The 16,167-nt window shown below is 38.0% G+C and overlaps 1 long non-coding RNA gene and 1 pseudogene across 1 annotated transcript in view; one reads left to right on the plus strand and one right to left on the minus strand.

Annotated features, from left to right (window-relative positions):
* LOC146453106 (uncharacterized) overlaps positions 1–16,167 on the plus strand; it is a 33,423-nt gene that overhangs the window by 7,448 nt on the left and 9,808 nt on the right. The window lies entirely within an intron of this gene.
* LOC146453107 (protein phosphatase 1 regulatory subunit 3D-like) lies at positions 12,042–13,081 on the minus strand (annotated as a pseudogene).

A 16,167-nucleotide genomic window follows, 5' to 3' on the forward strand; every position in this document is an offset into this window, starting at 1 on the left:
TTTTCCTGATTTCCATGTGGCAAAGGTTTAACTCTTTTAAAAACAGTGTTTTAGTTTAAGACTTTTATTGAACGTTGATGCAGCAGTGTACGTAACTTGTCATGTGATTTCAATTTAAGAAACTTTATAATTGCACTAAAAGTACCGAGCTCAGTGCAAGATGCAAAAAAATATTTTTGTTCAGTTTCAACCCAGTTCTTAACAATATTCAACCAGTCATTGACCAAAAGCTTAGTCAATAATTGAGTGTTCAATGTGATTTCTACTAAGTTGTTCTTCACCCAGCAGGAATTTGTATATCTCTGCATACCGTCTTTATGATCGTGTCTTGCGACGACGAAACGGTCAACTGTGCTTCCGGCTCAGAAAACATGCCTTACTGATACACGTGCGGGCATACACGACTCAATACTGAGTTTGCTGCCAACCGTCTCTAAGCCCATTTATTATTTTGCTGATAATTATTATAATTTTTTTGCTACTGTAAACGTCGTCCTTGCTCTTAGCATCTTAGGTTAGTTTTCACATTGTATCAGTAGTTTTAAGCATAGCCTCGAGGTATAACTAAAGCAAGATGCAGTGCCTTTTCTTTAGGAAACTGGTGAGGTAAACGATTGGGAAGATTAACATCTGGGGTTCTTGATTTGTGTTGCTACAAAACAACAAATCTATATAAAAAAAATATGCTCCAAGAACATTACTGTGTGGCATTGTCATGTTGTAAGGCGAAGAGATTCAGTAAATTTTTGTGACATTGTTTTAGAGAGCAGCACTGAAACATTAAACTACTATTGTTTTGGTCAATGTTTTTACTAAAACTATAATTCAAGATGATGTTGCTTTCCCTACAGTAGTGGCTTGTGCTTGTCCACTTTGGGCGAGTTGAAGAACAATTAGTTCCAAACAGCCTTCAACAACCGTGTTAGTCAGCAGTCATTTACCAGGATTGCTGCAATGTTTGATACTTGAATTTGTCCAAGATTTGTTAGAGGTATCAATTGTTCAATGGCTGTAGTTAAAACACTGATAAATGGCTAAGGTAGTTGCAGTAGTAAGACAGTAATATTGGATAAATGCTGAAGGTCTTTAGTTGTCTGTGGTGGTTATGGTGGTGGAGGGTCTGGTAGATACGCCTGCAATTACAAGTCAACTAACTACAAAGATCCACCAGCACTGATCTCCATGATTTGATTAACATGAATCTAGAGTTTTCCTGAACATTTGCCAATACTTAGATTTACAATTAGTTGAAAACCACATGCATCCCCATCATGCGAAGGTAACGGTCTAAGAAGATGTACAGGCACTTTTTGTTAGAGTGGCTGTGGTTCGTGTTCTTTAGGTAGTGCTCAGGGGCTGAAAGTTCAGTGCTGTCATGGCAGCAGTGGTTAAAAAACTTGGAGTGTAGGTGGACCAGCGTTGTTGCTTGTTTGGAATAATGTCTCTTGAGCCAGTTCATCCAACACACATTTCGTTTGGTTTGTTTTGACAAGAAGTCAAAACTTCAACGCTGAATAGAAATTCGTTTTTGTTTTTCGTTTTTTCATTCAGTGCATGGTAGTCTTGGTGACTTTTTAGTTCACACAAGAGATTTTTTTATTGAATTGCCATTTAAGTTAATAAAATATGCGGGATAAAACAAACAACATCAACAGATTAAAAACAAGAACAAATTAAAGAAGATGGAGGGTGTGGCAGGGAGTAGTACTGTAGGACGGATTCCAAGATGACAACTTCTCCCTTTAACTAATTATAAGAAAGAAAAGAAAAAGAACTTTAGTCTAAAAGGAATAAGTTAATGAGATACAAAAAAGTGTAATAATAAAAAAATTAGTGGATAAAGAAGTTATTCAGGTCTGTATCTAAGAAGCGAGTTTACTAATGTAAAAACTGATGAGCTTGGATTTCAAAGAATCCTCAGTCGAATTACAGCGTTTACAGTCCTGGGGCAGATCGTTCCAAAGCTAGGCTTAAAAGCTCTCAAAAGTAGTTTTGCTGGTGCGTGAAAGATGAGAGGAGATTCGTATGAGTAATGCAAACAATGCAATCCCCTAATGTTTTGGTTTTTTTACAGGAATATATTTCTTCAGTTGTATCCTCCCATTGAATCTCCACGAAATGATTTCTTGTAAGCCAACCTTTACCTTGAGTTAATTGGTTTATGTCTGTTTACAAATTACTCGTCTTGGTGATTGATAGCTTCCAATAAGCCGTCAACAACTATGTTAGTCAGTGGTCATCTACCGGGATTGCTGCAATGTTTGATACTTTAATTTGTCCAAGGTTTGTCCAATTGTTCAATGGCTGTAGTTGAAACACTGATAAATAGCTAATGCAGTTGCAGTAGTAAGACAGTGATATTGGATGAATGCAGAGGGTCTATACTAGTTATTTGTGGTGGTTGTGGTGGTAAAGGTTCTGGTACATACACCTGCAATTACAAGTCAACTAACTACAAAGATCCACAAGCACTGATCTCCATGATTTGGTTAACATGAATCTAGAGGTTTCCTGAACATTTGCCAATACTTAAAGATACAATTAGTTGAAACCACTTGCATCCACATCATGCGAAGGGAACGGACTAAGAAGATGTACAGGCACTTTTTGTTAGAGTGGCTGTGGTTTGTGTTCTCTCGGTAGTGCTCAGGTGCTGAAAGTTCAGTGTTGTCATGGTAGCAGAGGTAAGAAAACACTTGGGGTGTAGGTGGACCAGCGTTGTTGTTTGTTTGGAATAATGACTGTCTCTTGAGACAGTTCATCCAACACATTGTTAGCTAAAAATTGTTTAAGTTTTTACCAGCCAGATTAATCTTTCAATCTTTCAGTTGGCAATATATACACGAATAATTCTCCACCTCATTTTCAGTCTCAATGTGTTACTGTCACCATGGCTGTGATTAAGGTACTTCTGTTAAATCTGAGCTACCAGTGAACCTCGGGGTAAGGTAAGGGTAGAAAAAAAGAAAAAAGAAAAAAATGTTTCAAACATTTCTTGGAAATGAGTTTCAACCTTCCATGCATTGCAAGATAAACGTAATGGTGTACAGAAATTAATTGTGTATAAAGTTCTATGCAATAACGAGACACATTTTCATTGCTTTTCTATTTTAAAGGTGATATTTGGACCCCTCCAATCAAGACTCGGTGGATCCTACCCTGATCTCAGGTGTGTTTGTTATTTTTGTTGTGATTGTCACTAGTGGTGGACTGGTGGTGATAACTGGGGATTTGGTGGTATCGGTGGCATTCAGTACTAAACCTGGTCCTGCTTGTGTCAGTGGTGGTAGTGCATTGTCAGTATGAAAGTGGATTTCATTGATGTGTTTGCACCGAAATTGCATGTGCTATAACGGTTGTGTTTGTATTGTACTTTACACATTTCACAGCATTCAAGCTCCTGTCCTGGCTATGGCAGCACTGATTGAAGTCCCAGTTAGATGCTTTTATAGTGTTAGATATGATTTGCTTTGTAAAAATCGTACCTAGTAATAGTTGAACGGTGCTTATTATTTTCCCTGTTCATTGTTTATTCGTTAAATAAAAGTTGTCTAAGTTGAATATGGTCATTGTAATTGTCTGAGTAGTAGAGGTATTTGTTTAAGGTTCGCTGTTTGTGGTGTTTTTTGTAGGTAATTATCAGTACTCAGTAGTGGTCGGGAGCTGTTGATGTGTTTATGATGGTTGTTCTGCTTTTTGCTTGTAGTGGAAAAATGTGTAGTCATACTTGTGATGGTAGTTCACCATTACATAGAGTGCCAATCATAAGATGCCAGTAGTCATGATCATGATTGTGTTGAGCATATTTTTTCCAGTGGCAGTGATTGAAGTTTTATTAAAGGATGTGTTAATGGTAAATTGATTGAAGCAAGATTCTAACAATTGTGTCAAAAAGGTCTTGCCATGACATGGGTTTTATCATTGCCATAATGGCTGAAGATGACACAGTGGTGGTATTGGAGATTAAGGTGATTTTAGCGGTTGTAGTAGTGTTTGCTGCTGTTCTGACACTAGTGATTCCAGTACAGTGGTAGAACTAATTGTTATATGTAACTAATGCTTGTAATGTGATTATGATAGATTATGTGAGAGTGGTAGTAGTGCATGCTGGACATGGCACTGGGCTAGAGTTACCGGTGTCAAGATTGAGTAGTCGCAGTTGTATTAAGTCGGTAATGATGGTGTTATGATGGGTGCGGTTGTAGCTGTCATAGTAGGTGGTTGTGGTATGTGTACTTGCTGTAGCAATTGCGGTGGCTTTGATGGTGGTAGAAGTTCTGTGTTCCAGACTATCGACCGTTTATCAAGCACGAAATAAGGCCGGTACAGATCATGATAAAACAAACAATTTCTGTATACTTACTGCATCAGTGGCACTGGATGTAATTGTGCGTGAAATAAGAAAACATGTGTTGTCGTAACACGACCCCACAAGCAATTGTTTTAAAACCCATCGTGTAACTTACAAGCCAGTGAGTGGAGTTTCATGAGTCGCTATAAGACAGGAGTATTACACTAAGTTATGCGAAGCTGAAATATACAAGGACAAAGGGCATTTAATACCAAATTGCATGAAGTTAAAATTTTGGTTCAGTGAGCCCTTGTATTGCTTGAAAGTTAGTTTAGTTGACTGATGAGCTGTTCTATAATTGAAAACAGCGAGTGCATGTTACGTGAGAGATGCTTTTTAGGTTATTAGGAGTTGATGTGTCAGCCAACCGGCGAAAACCTGATCTTTGTATCAAAAGCATTTATGTTTGAGTGTGGGCCTTGGTGATGTGAGAGTTATCTGTTGAGTGGAGGTCTGTTTGCTGACCAGGTTGGAAGGAGTTAACGATATTAATGACCCGGCGAGTTGCTGGAGTCAGTCGAGTGCCGGAGTGCGGAAAGGTATAAATTAAGTCTAAACATTTTAATAGTTTGTTTTGTTTAGACTACAGATATAGCGAGTTATGAATTGAGGAAAGCTTTCTTGCCTAAAGGAAGCCAGCTATTGAGCTACCAAATTTTAAACAGTTTAGGCGCTCGGTAGTCGACCAATGCAACTGCACTTGACAATTCATAAATTGCAGTTAGACAACTTACAGACAAGCATTTAACTTTATGTAAATAAAAACAAAACGAAAAAAGGATATATGTCGCTCACCTTCGAAAACTAAATTGTTTTATTTACTAGTTTTGTTACAGGATGAGCTATCGTTTAAAGTTGATGGTGCATGTTAAGTTTTTCTTTAGAAGACAACTGTTCACTGAGAAATTTCAAGGCACTGAACATGATAGTTTCTTTCAAAGTTATTGTCCCAAAACTCGTATCCAGCGACACGATAGCGAATTGCAAATTCAATTTGCAGATCAACTTCAAAATCCACTGGAACTGTAATTCGAAAGCTAAATTGCTCCGTTTTTCCATCCAGATTTGAGGACAAATAATCCGCCCAAACATCTCGGAAGTTGATCCAGCCGTCAAGCGTATATCTCACTGTCACCTCTTTAGCATAACCGATGTTTGTCACTCGTATAACCCCCGTAACAACCATATCGTCGCAAGAGATACTTTCGAGACAAACGTACTGTTTAGAGACGCGCTCCATGAAAGAATCTGTTTTACATGGCTCAGCGAAACTTGGCGACAGGTATTTCATTCTCGGTCGTGAAGCATGCATGTGTAAGCCGCAGCTGTTGTTGTCCGTGGTTGTATCACAGACAGTCACGTCATCTTCTTTGCTGTATGGAGGTATGGTTTTCACGTTCTCAAGGGCGAAACCAAAGCTGTCTGCAAAAGTCTAAACCTTCTTCTTTATCGACCTCGTTGGAGTAGAGTTTCCGCTTGACCCATTCATAAGCTTTCTGACTTGAGGTAATCACTTTAGTCACGAATTCGGGTGGCCGGCCGTAAAGTACAAACCCGACATACTGATGAATGTAATTTGCGCTTTTATAATTGCCACTTCTGAATCTTGTGACGTCATATCTTGAAAGTTCGTCTTAAATTAAAGTGCTACAGATCGATACAGATGAACCGATTTGAATTTCCGGTAAGGATAACGGAATGAAAGGTAAGGAACCGATTTCAACAAACGTTTAAAAACTCACAACTGATGGAACGGCTGGTAGTCTTAAAGTTTAGCAATTTTAAATCAGGTAAGTTTGCCCATGAAGTTGATGGACTTTTTAAGTTATCAGTTGGTAGAGCACTGCACCGGTATTGCAGAGGTTATGGGTTCGAATCCCGTTCAGGCCTAATTTTTTTTTCAGGCTTTCTTTTCGCAAGTACTTAAGTTGCGTACAGAACTGCGGTAGTCACTATTCACTATTCATTTATGTTCAATTTTGTTTAGTAATTCTTGTTTAGAACCCAGATCATTGTACACATTACCCAGATGCCATGGAAAAAGACAAACGATACTTTCATGCGGGTTGACACGGTTTTCTTTTCCATTGCTTTTATATCATGCAGGATTTCATTCAACTAGTTTTCCTGATTTCCATGTGGCAAAGGTTTAACTCTTTTAAAAACAGTGTTTTAGTTTAAGACTTTTATTGAACGTTGATGCAGCAGTGTACGTAACTTGTCATGTAGTTTCAATTTAAGAAACTTTATAATTGCACTAAAAGTACCGAGCTCAGTGCAAGATGCAAAAAAATATTTTTGTTCAGTTTCAACCCAGTTCTTAACAATATTCAACCAGTCATTGACCAAAAGCTTAGTCAATAATTTAGTGCTCAATGTGATTTCTACTAAGTTGTTCTTCACCCAGCAGGAATTTGTATATCTCTGCATGCCGTCTTTACGATCGTGTCTTGCGACGACGAAACGGTCAACTGTGCTTCCGGCTCAGTAAACATGCTTTACTGATACTCGTGCGGGCATACACGACTCAATACTGAGTTTGCTGCCAACCGTCTCTAAGCCCATTTATTATTTTGCTGATAATTATTGTAATTATTTTGCTACTGTAAACGTCGTCCTTGCTCTTAGCATCTTAGGTTAGTTTGCACATTGTATCAGTAGTTTTAAGCATAGCCTTGAGGTATAACTAAAGCAAGATGCAGTGCCTTTTCTTTAGGAAACTGGTGAGGTAAACGATTGGGAAGATTAACATCTGGGGTTCTTGATTTGTGTTGCTACAAAACAACAAATCTATAGTAAAAAAAATACAAAGTGTTCCAAGAACATTTCTGTGTGGCATTGTCATGTTGTAAGGCGAAGAGATTCAGTTAATTTTTGTGACATTGCTTTAGAGAGCAGCACTGAAACATTAAACTACTGTTGTTTTGGTCAATGTTTTTACTAAAAGTATAATTCAAGGTAATGTTGCTTTCCCTACTGGCAAGCTTTCCCTACAAGCTCAGAGCTTGCCCGACACACGTGCCGGCATACACGACTCACTAGTTAGTTTGTTGGGAACCCTCTCTTAACCCCGTATATTTTCAGTTGATGATAATTATTATAATTATTTCACTACCATAAAGGTCTTCCTTGCACTTGGCATCTTACGTTAGTCTGCACATTATATCACTAATTTTAAGCATAGCTTTGAGGTGTGACTTCAAGATATAATGCCTTTTCTTTAAGTTAATATAAAATATGCAGGATAAAACAAACAACATCAACAGATAAAAAACAAAAACAAATTAAAGAAGACGGAGGGTGTGGCACGGAGTAGTAATAGGACGGATTCCCAGATGATAACTGCTCCCTATAACTAAGAGAGAGAAGGAAAAGAACTTTAGTCTAAAATAGTCAGATAATGAGAACCAAGGAAGCGTAATAATAAAAAAATTAAAGGATAAAGAAGTTATTCAGGTCTGTTTGTAAAAAGAGAGTTTACTAATGTAAAACTGATGAGCTTGGATTTTAAAGAATCCTCAGTCCAATCACAGCTTTTACAGTCCTGGGGCAGATTGTTCCAAAGCTAAGCTTAAAAGCTCTCGGGAAATCAGAAAAGCTAAAGTAGTTTTGCCGGTGCGTGAAAGATGTGAGAAGATTTGTATGAGTAATGCAAACAATGCAATCTCCTAATGTTTTTTTTTTCTTTTACATTGGATATATATCTTCAGTTGTATCTTCCCATTAGATCTCCACGAAATGATTTCTTGTGAACCAAGCCTTACCTTACCTTAATTGGTTTATGTCTGATTGCAAATTACTCGTCTTGGTGATTACTAGTTTCCAATAAGCCTTCAACAACCGTGTTAGTCAGTGGCCATTTACCAGGATTGCTGCAATTATTGATGCTTTAATTTCTCCAAGGTTTGTTAGGGAAATCGATTGTTTAGTGGCTTAGTTGAAGCACCGATAAATAGCTAAGGCAGTTGCAGTAGTAAGACAGTAATATTGGATGAATGCTGAAGGATGGATGCTGAATTTTAACGAGTAGCCAAGTGCATGATTATGGCACCAGAACAGCCACCCACTATCGATCGCATTCTTGTCGCACAAATATTAAGCAATTTACAGTCCTTTACCAAGGTCCCAAAATCTGGAACTCTCTCCCAATATCAATTACTTCTTCATCCAGTTTTCTCACCTTTAAGGAAAGAATGTTGCAGTTTTTATCTATAAAATCATGAATTGACCAAGCCGCACTTACGCAGCACCATATTTTCTATTTATTAATGACAGCCGAGGTGGCCTCTCTTATAAGCCTGGTGGTTTCTTGAGGTCTTATTGTAAATTGAATGACTTCTTTTGTTTTTATTATGGAAATTCTTTTGTTTTTAGTATGGAAATAAATGATGAGGATGAGGATGAGGATGAGGATGAGGATGATGATGATGATGATGATGATGATGATGATGATGATGATGATGATGATGATGATGGTTATGGTGGTGGAGGGTCTGGTAGATACGCCTGCAATTACAAGTCAACTAACTGCAAAGATCCACAAACACTAATCCCCATGATTTGATCAACATGAATCTAGAGGTTTCCTGAACATTTGCCAATACTTAGAGATACAATTAGTTGAAACCACTTGCATCCCCATCATGCGAAGGTAACGGACTGAGAAGATGTAGAGGCACTTTTTGTTAGAGTAGCTGTGGTTCTTGTTCTCTCAGTAGTGCTCAGGAGCTGAAAGTTCAGTATTGCCATGGCCCAGTGTTGTTGTTTGTTTGGAATAATGAATGTGTCTTGAGCCAGTTCATCCAACACTTTGTTAGATGAAAATGTTTAATTGTTTAGCCAGATAAATCTTTCAATCTTACACTGAGTTGGTGATATATACGCGAATGATTCTCCACTTTATTTTCAATCTCTATTTGCTACTCTGTCATAACGAGTACCTTAACCATAGCTATTATATGATTTAGGTACTTTAGTTAAATCTGAGCTACAGGCGAATCTCAGTAGGGGTAAGGTAAGAGAATCCGGATCCCCCCTTTTCAAATCTGGAATTAACTACTTTGTCATCAAATAATCAAACGTCCTCATAGTAAAGAGAGAAAACGAGCTAAGCAGGAAATTATATTGAATCCAGGTATTAAAATTTGCTGAGGCTAAGCGACAATCCCTTACTTCTGAAACTTAAGTCAGATGAATGCGTGGATAGATCAAGATGGGATAAGACTTGCCTTTCATAAAAAATTTTATTTTATTGTTGACATTGATGTTGACTAACATTGTACAGTTTTTATTAGAAGACGCAAGAAAAAATGTTTCAAATATTTCTTGGAAATGAGTTTCAACCTTCCATGCATTGCTAGATAAACGTAATAGTGTACAGAAATTAATTGTGTATGAAGTTCCATGCAATAACGAGATACATTCACCTTGGCATCTACTGTTTTAAAGGTGATATTTGGACCCCTGCAATCAAAACTTTGTGGATCCACCCCTGATTTCAGGTGTGTTTGTTATTTTTTTGTGATTGTCACTAATGGTGGACTGGTGGTGATAACTGGTGATTTGGTGGTACCCGGGTTGTATTCGATACTAAACCTGGTTATTTGTGTCAGTGGTGGTAGTCTTTGTTCATTGTCAGTATGAAAGTGGATTTCATTGTTGTGTTTGCTCTGTTGTGGTCGAGGTGGCTGCCCTGCAGTCTTTTGCTCCCTCAATATGAGTATGTTTAATTTCTTTCTATTTTGATTTGACTCTATTGTGGTCGAGGTGGCTGCAAAGCAGTCTTTTGCTCCCTCAATATAAGTTTTTTGTTTCCAACTTACAACCTCTCCCCGCATACAAAATTTCCCTACCTTATACCCACTGATTGGTGATTGGGAACCCTTTAACTAGGTGATCCCATAACTCAACACTTACAATGCCAGAAAGGTTGCTAGCGAATCTACTGTTATCTGTTTTTTTTTTTTTACAACAGTATGAAAGTGGATTTCATTGTTGTGTTCGCAGTGATATTGCATGTCCCATAACGGCTGTCTTAGTATTGTACTTTACACATATCATAGCCTTCGAGCTTCTGTCCTGGCTATGGCAGTATTGATTGAAGTCCCAGTTAGATGCTTTTATAGTGTTAGATATGATTTACTTTGTAAAAATCGTACCAAGTAATAGTTGAACGGTGCTTATTATTTTGCCTGTTCATTGCCAGTAATTGCATGGGTACTTGTTAAAAAAAGTTGTTGAAGTTGTGTATGGTCATTGTAATTGTCTGAGTAGTAGAGGTACTTGTTCAAGTTGCAGTGTTTGTGGTGTTTTTTGTAGGTAATTGTCAGTACTCAGTAGTGGTCGGGAGCTGTTGATGTGTTTCTGATTTTCATTGGTGGTTGTTGTGATAGTTGCCTGTAGTGGAAAATGTGTATGATGCATTAGTTGCAGTAAGGTAGTCATACTTGTGATGGTAGCCTACCATTACATAGAGTGCCAGTCATAAGATGTCAGAAGCCATGATCATGATTGTGTTCAGCATATTTTTTCCAGTGGCAGTGATTGAGGTTTCATTAAAGGATGTGTTGATGTAAATTGATTGAAGTAAGACTCTAACAATTGTGTCAAAAAGTTCTTGCCATGACATGGGTTTTATCATTGTCATAATGGCTGAAGATGGCACAGTGGTGGTATTAGAGATCAAGGTGATTTTAGCGGTTATAGTAGTGTTTGCTGCTGTTCTGACACTAGTGATTCCAGTACAGTGGTAGAACCAATTGTTATATGTAACTAATTGTTGTAATGTGATTATGATAGATTATGTGAGAGTGGTAGTAGTGCATGCTAGACATGGTACTGGGTTAGACTAGTTACCGGTGTCAAGATTGAGTAGTCGCAGTTGTATTAAGTCGGTAATGATGGTGTTATGATGGGTGCGGTTGTAGCTGTCATAGTAGGTGGTTGTGGTATATTTACTTGCTTTAGCAATCGGGGTGGCTTTGATGGTGGTAGAAGTTCTGTGTTCCAGATTATTGACCGTTTATCAAGCACGAAAGAAGGCCGGTACCGATCATGATAAAACAAACAATTTCTGTATACTTATTGCATCAGTGGTACTGGATGTAATTGTGCGTGAAATAAGAAAACATGTGTTGTCGTAACACGACCCTACAAGCTATTGTTTTAAAACCCATCGTGTAACTTACAAGCCAGTGAGTGGAGTTGCATGAGTCGCTATAAGACAGGAGTATTACAATAAGTTATGTGAAGGGCGAAGGTAGCACATTAGAAAATGTCAATACAGCATTTAATACCAAATTGCGTGAAGTTAAAATTTTTGTTCAGTGGGCCCTTGTATTGCTTGAAGGTTAGTTTAGTTGACTGATGAGCTGTTCTATAACTGAAAACATCGAGTGCATGTTACGTAAGAGGTGCTTTTAGGTTATTAGTTGTTGATGTGCCAGCTAACCGGCGAAAATCTGATCTTTGTATCAAAACCATTTATGTTTGAATGCGGACCTGGGTGATGTGAGAGTTATCTGTTGACTTGAGGTCTGTTTGCTAACCAGGTTGGAAGGAGTTAACGATATTAATGACCCGGCGAGTTGCTGGAGTCAGTCGAGTGCCGGAGTGCGGAAAGGTATAAATTAAGTCTAAACATTTTAATAGTTTGTTTTGTTTAGACTACAGATATAGCGACTTGGGGTGGTAGAATGGATTGAAGAAAGCTTTCTTGCCTAAAGGAAGCCAGCTATTGAGCTACCAAATTTCAAACAGTTGGAGGCGCTCGCTAGTCGACCACCTGCACTTGACAATTCATAAATTGCAGTTGGACAACTTACAGACAAGCATTCAACTTTATGTAAATAAAAACAAAACGAAAAAAGGATATATGTCGCTCACCTTCGAAAACTAAATTGTTTTATTTACTAGTTTTATTACAGGATGAGCTATCGTTTAAAGTTGATGGTGCATGTTAAGTTTTTCTTTAGAAGACAACTGTTTACTGAGAAGTTTCAAGGCACTGAACATGATAGTTTCTTTCAAAGTTATTGTCCCAAAACTCGTATCCAGCGACACGATAGCGAATTGCAAATTCAATTTGCATATCAACTTCAAAATCCACCGGAGCTGTAATTCGAAAGCTAAATTGTTCCGTTTTTCCATCCAGATTTGAGGACAAATAATCCGCCCAAACATCTCGGAAGTTGATCCAGCCGTCAAGTGTGTATCTCACTGTAATCTCTTTAGCATAACCTATGTTTGTCACTCGTACAACCCCCGTAACAACCATATCGTCGCAAGAGATACTTTCGAGACAAACGTTCTATTTAAAGACGCGCTCCATGAAAGAATCTGTTTTACATGGCTCAGCGAAACTTGGCGACAGGTATTTTATTCTCTGTCGTGAAGTGTGCATGTGTAAGCCGCAGCTGTTGTTGTCCGTGGCTGTATGGCAGACAGTCACGTCATCTTCTTTGCTGTATGGAGGTATGGTTTTCACGTTCTCGAGCGTAAAACCAGCGCTGTCTGCAAAAGAAACCTTCTTCTTTACCGGCCTCGTTGGAGTAGAGTTTCCGCCCGGCCCATTCATAAGCTTTCCGACTTGAGGTAATCAGTTTAGTCACGAATTCGGGTGGCCAGCTACAATCTTCAAACCAGACATACTGATGAATGTAATTTGCGCTTTTATAATTGCCACTTCTGAATCTTGTGACGTCATCTCTTGAAAGTTCGTCTTGAATTAAAGTGCTCGTTATGAACCGATTTGAATTTCTGGTAAGGATAACGAATGAAACGTAAGTAACCGATTTCAACAAAGGTTTAAAACCTCACAACTGATGGAACGGCTGTTAGTCTTAAAGTTTAGCACAATTTTAAATCCGGTAAGCTTGTACATTCCGTGGACGAGAAAGTTGATGAACTTTTTTAGTGATCAATTGGTAGAGCACTGCACCGGTATTGCAGAGGTTATGGGTTCGAATCCCGTTCAGGCCTGATTTTTTTCCAGGCTTTCTTTTCGCAAGTACTTAAGTTGCGTACAGAACTGCGATAGTCGTTTACTTATTTATGTTCAATTTTGCTTAGTAATTCTTGTTTAGAACCCAGAACATTATAAACATTTCCCGGATGCCATCGAAAAAGACAAAAGATACTTTCGTGCGGGTTGACATGGTTTTCTTTTCCATTGCTTTTATATCATGCAGGATTTCATTCAACTAGTTTTCCTGATTTCCATGTGGCAAAGGTTTAACTTTTTTAAAAACAATGTTTTAGTCTAAGACCTGTATTGAACGTGGATGCAGCAGTGTACGTAACTTGTCATGTGGTTTCATGATTTAAGAAACTTTATAATTGCACTAAACTGAGTACCGAGCTCAGTACAAGATGCAAAAAAATATTTTTGTTTCAACCCAGTTCTTAACAATATTCAGCCAATCATTGACCAAAAGCTTAGTCAATAATTTAGTGCTCAATGTGATTTCTACTAAGTTGTTCTTCACCCAGCAGGAATTTGTATATCTCTGCATGCCGTCTTTATGATCGTGTCTTGCGACGACGAAACGGTGAACTGTGCTTCCGGCTCCAAGGTTTGTTAGGGAAATCGATTGTTCAGTGGCTGTAGTTGAAGCACCGATAAATAGCTCAAAGTCAGTTGCAGTGGTAAGACAGTAATACTGGATGAATGCTGAAGGATGAATGCTGAATTTTAACAAGTAGCCAAGTGCATAATTATGGCACCAGAACAGCCAACCACTATCGATCGCATTCTTGTCGCACAAATCTTAAGCAATTTACAGTGCTTTACCAAGATCCCAAAATCTGGAACTCTCTCCCAATATCAATCACTTCTTCATCTAGTTTTCTCACCTTTAAGGAAAGACTGTTGCAGTTTTTATCTATAAATCATGAATTGACCAAGCCGCACTTACGCAGCACCATATTTTCTATTAATTAATGACAGCCGAGGTGGCCTCTCTTATAAGCCTAGTGGTTTCTTGAGGTCTCGCCATTATTGTAAATTGAATGACTTCTTTTGTTTTTAGTATGGAAATGAATGATGATGATGATGATGATGATGATGATGGTGGTCTATAGTTATCTGTGGTTGTTATGGAGGTGGAGGTTCTTGTAGATACGCCTGCAATTACAAGTCAACTAACTACAAAGATCCCCAAACACTAATCCCCATGATTTGGTCAACATGGATCTAGAATTTTCCTGAACATTTGCCAATGCTTAGATTTACAATTAGTTGAAAACCACATGCATCCCCATCATGCGAAGGTAACGGACTAAGAAGATTTAGAGGCACTTTTTGTTAGAGTAGCTGTGGTTCTTGTTCTCTCAGTAGTGCTCAGGAGCTGAAAGTTCAGTATTGCCATGGCCCAGCGTTGTTGTTTGTTTGGAATAATGACTGTCTCTTGAGCCAGTTCATCCAACACTTTGTTAGCTGAAAATGTTTAATTGTTTAGCCAGATAAATCTTTCAATCTTACACTGAGTTGGTGATATATGCGTGAATGATTCTCCACTTTATTTTCAATCTCTATTTGCTACTCTGTCATAACGAGTATCTTCACCATATTTATTATATGATTTAAGTACTTTAGTTAAATCTGAGCTACAGGCGAATCTCAGTAGGGGTAAGGTAAGGGGATCCAGTTCTCCCTTTTCAAATCTGAAATTAATTGCTTTGTCATCAAATAATCAAACGTGTTCATAGCAATTAGAGAAAACGAGCTACGCAGGAAATTGAATCAGGTATTAAAATTTGCTGAGGCAAAGCGACAATTTCTTTCTTCTCAAACTCAAGTTAGATGAATGCGTGGATAGATCAAGGAAGGATTAAGACTTGCCTTTCATATAAATTTTATTGTGTTATTGACATTGATGTTGACTAACATTTTACAGTTTTTATTAGAAGACGCAAGAAAAAATGTTTCAAAGATTTCTTGAAATGAGTTTCAACCTTGCATGCATTGCAAGATAAACGTAATGGTGTACAGAAATTAATTGTGTATGAAGTTCCACGCAGTAACGAGATACATTTTCCTTGGCATCTACTGTTTTAAAGGTGATATTTGGACCTCTGCAATCAAAACTTTGTGGATCCACCCCTGATTTCAGGTGTTTTTGTTATTTTTTGTGATTGTCACTAGTGGTGGACTGGTGGTGATAACTCACTGGTGATGGTGGTACCCGGGTGGTATTCGATACTAGACCTGGCCTTGCTTGTCTCAGTGGTGGTAGTCTCTGTTCATTGTCAGTATGAAAGTGGATCTCATTCTGTTGTGTTCGCATTGATTGCATGTGCTATAACGGTTGTGTTAGTATTGTACTTTACACATATCATGACCTTCGAACTTCTGTCGTGGCTATGGTAGTACTGATTGGAAGTTTTAGGAAACGGAATCTTATCTGCCGAATTTACAAGCTGTTGTTGCGTTTTGACAAGAAGTCAAAACTTCAACGCTAAATAGAAATCCGTTTTTGTTTTGTTTTTGTTTTGTATTTTTCTTTTCATTCAGTGTACGCAAGTCGTGATGACTTTTCAGTTCACATAAGAGGTTTTTTTTAATTGAATCGCTACAGAAGTTAATATAAAATAGGCAGGATAAAACAAGCAACATCAACGATAAAAAAAACAAGAACAAATTAAAGAAGATGGAGGGTGTGGCAGGGAGTAGTAATAGGACGGATTCCCAGATGACAACTGCTCCCTATAACTAAGAAAGAGAAGAAAAAGAACTTAAGTCTAAAAGAATAATAATAAGATAATGAGAACCAAGAAAGTGTAATAATGAAAAAATTAAAGGATAAAGAAGTTATTCA

This window comes from Pavona decussata, unplaced genomic scaffold (genome assembly GCF_977016875.1).
Source record: "Pavona decussata unplaced genomic scaffold, jaPavDecu1.1 SCAFFOLD_353, whole genome shotgun sequence".
Classification (NCBI taxonomy): Eukaryota; Metazoa; Cnidaria; class Anthozoa; order Scleractinia; family Agariciidae; genus Pavona; species Pavona decussata.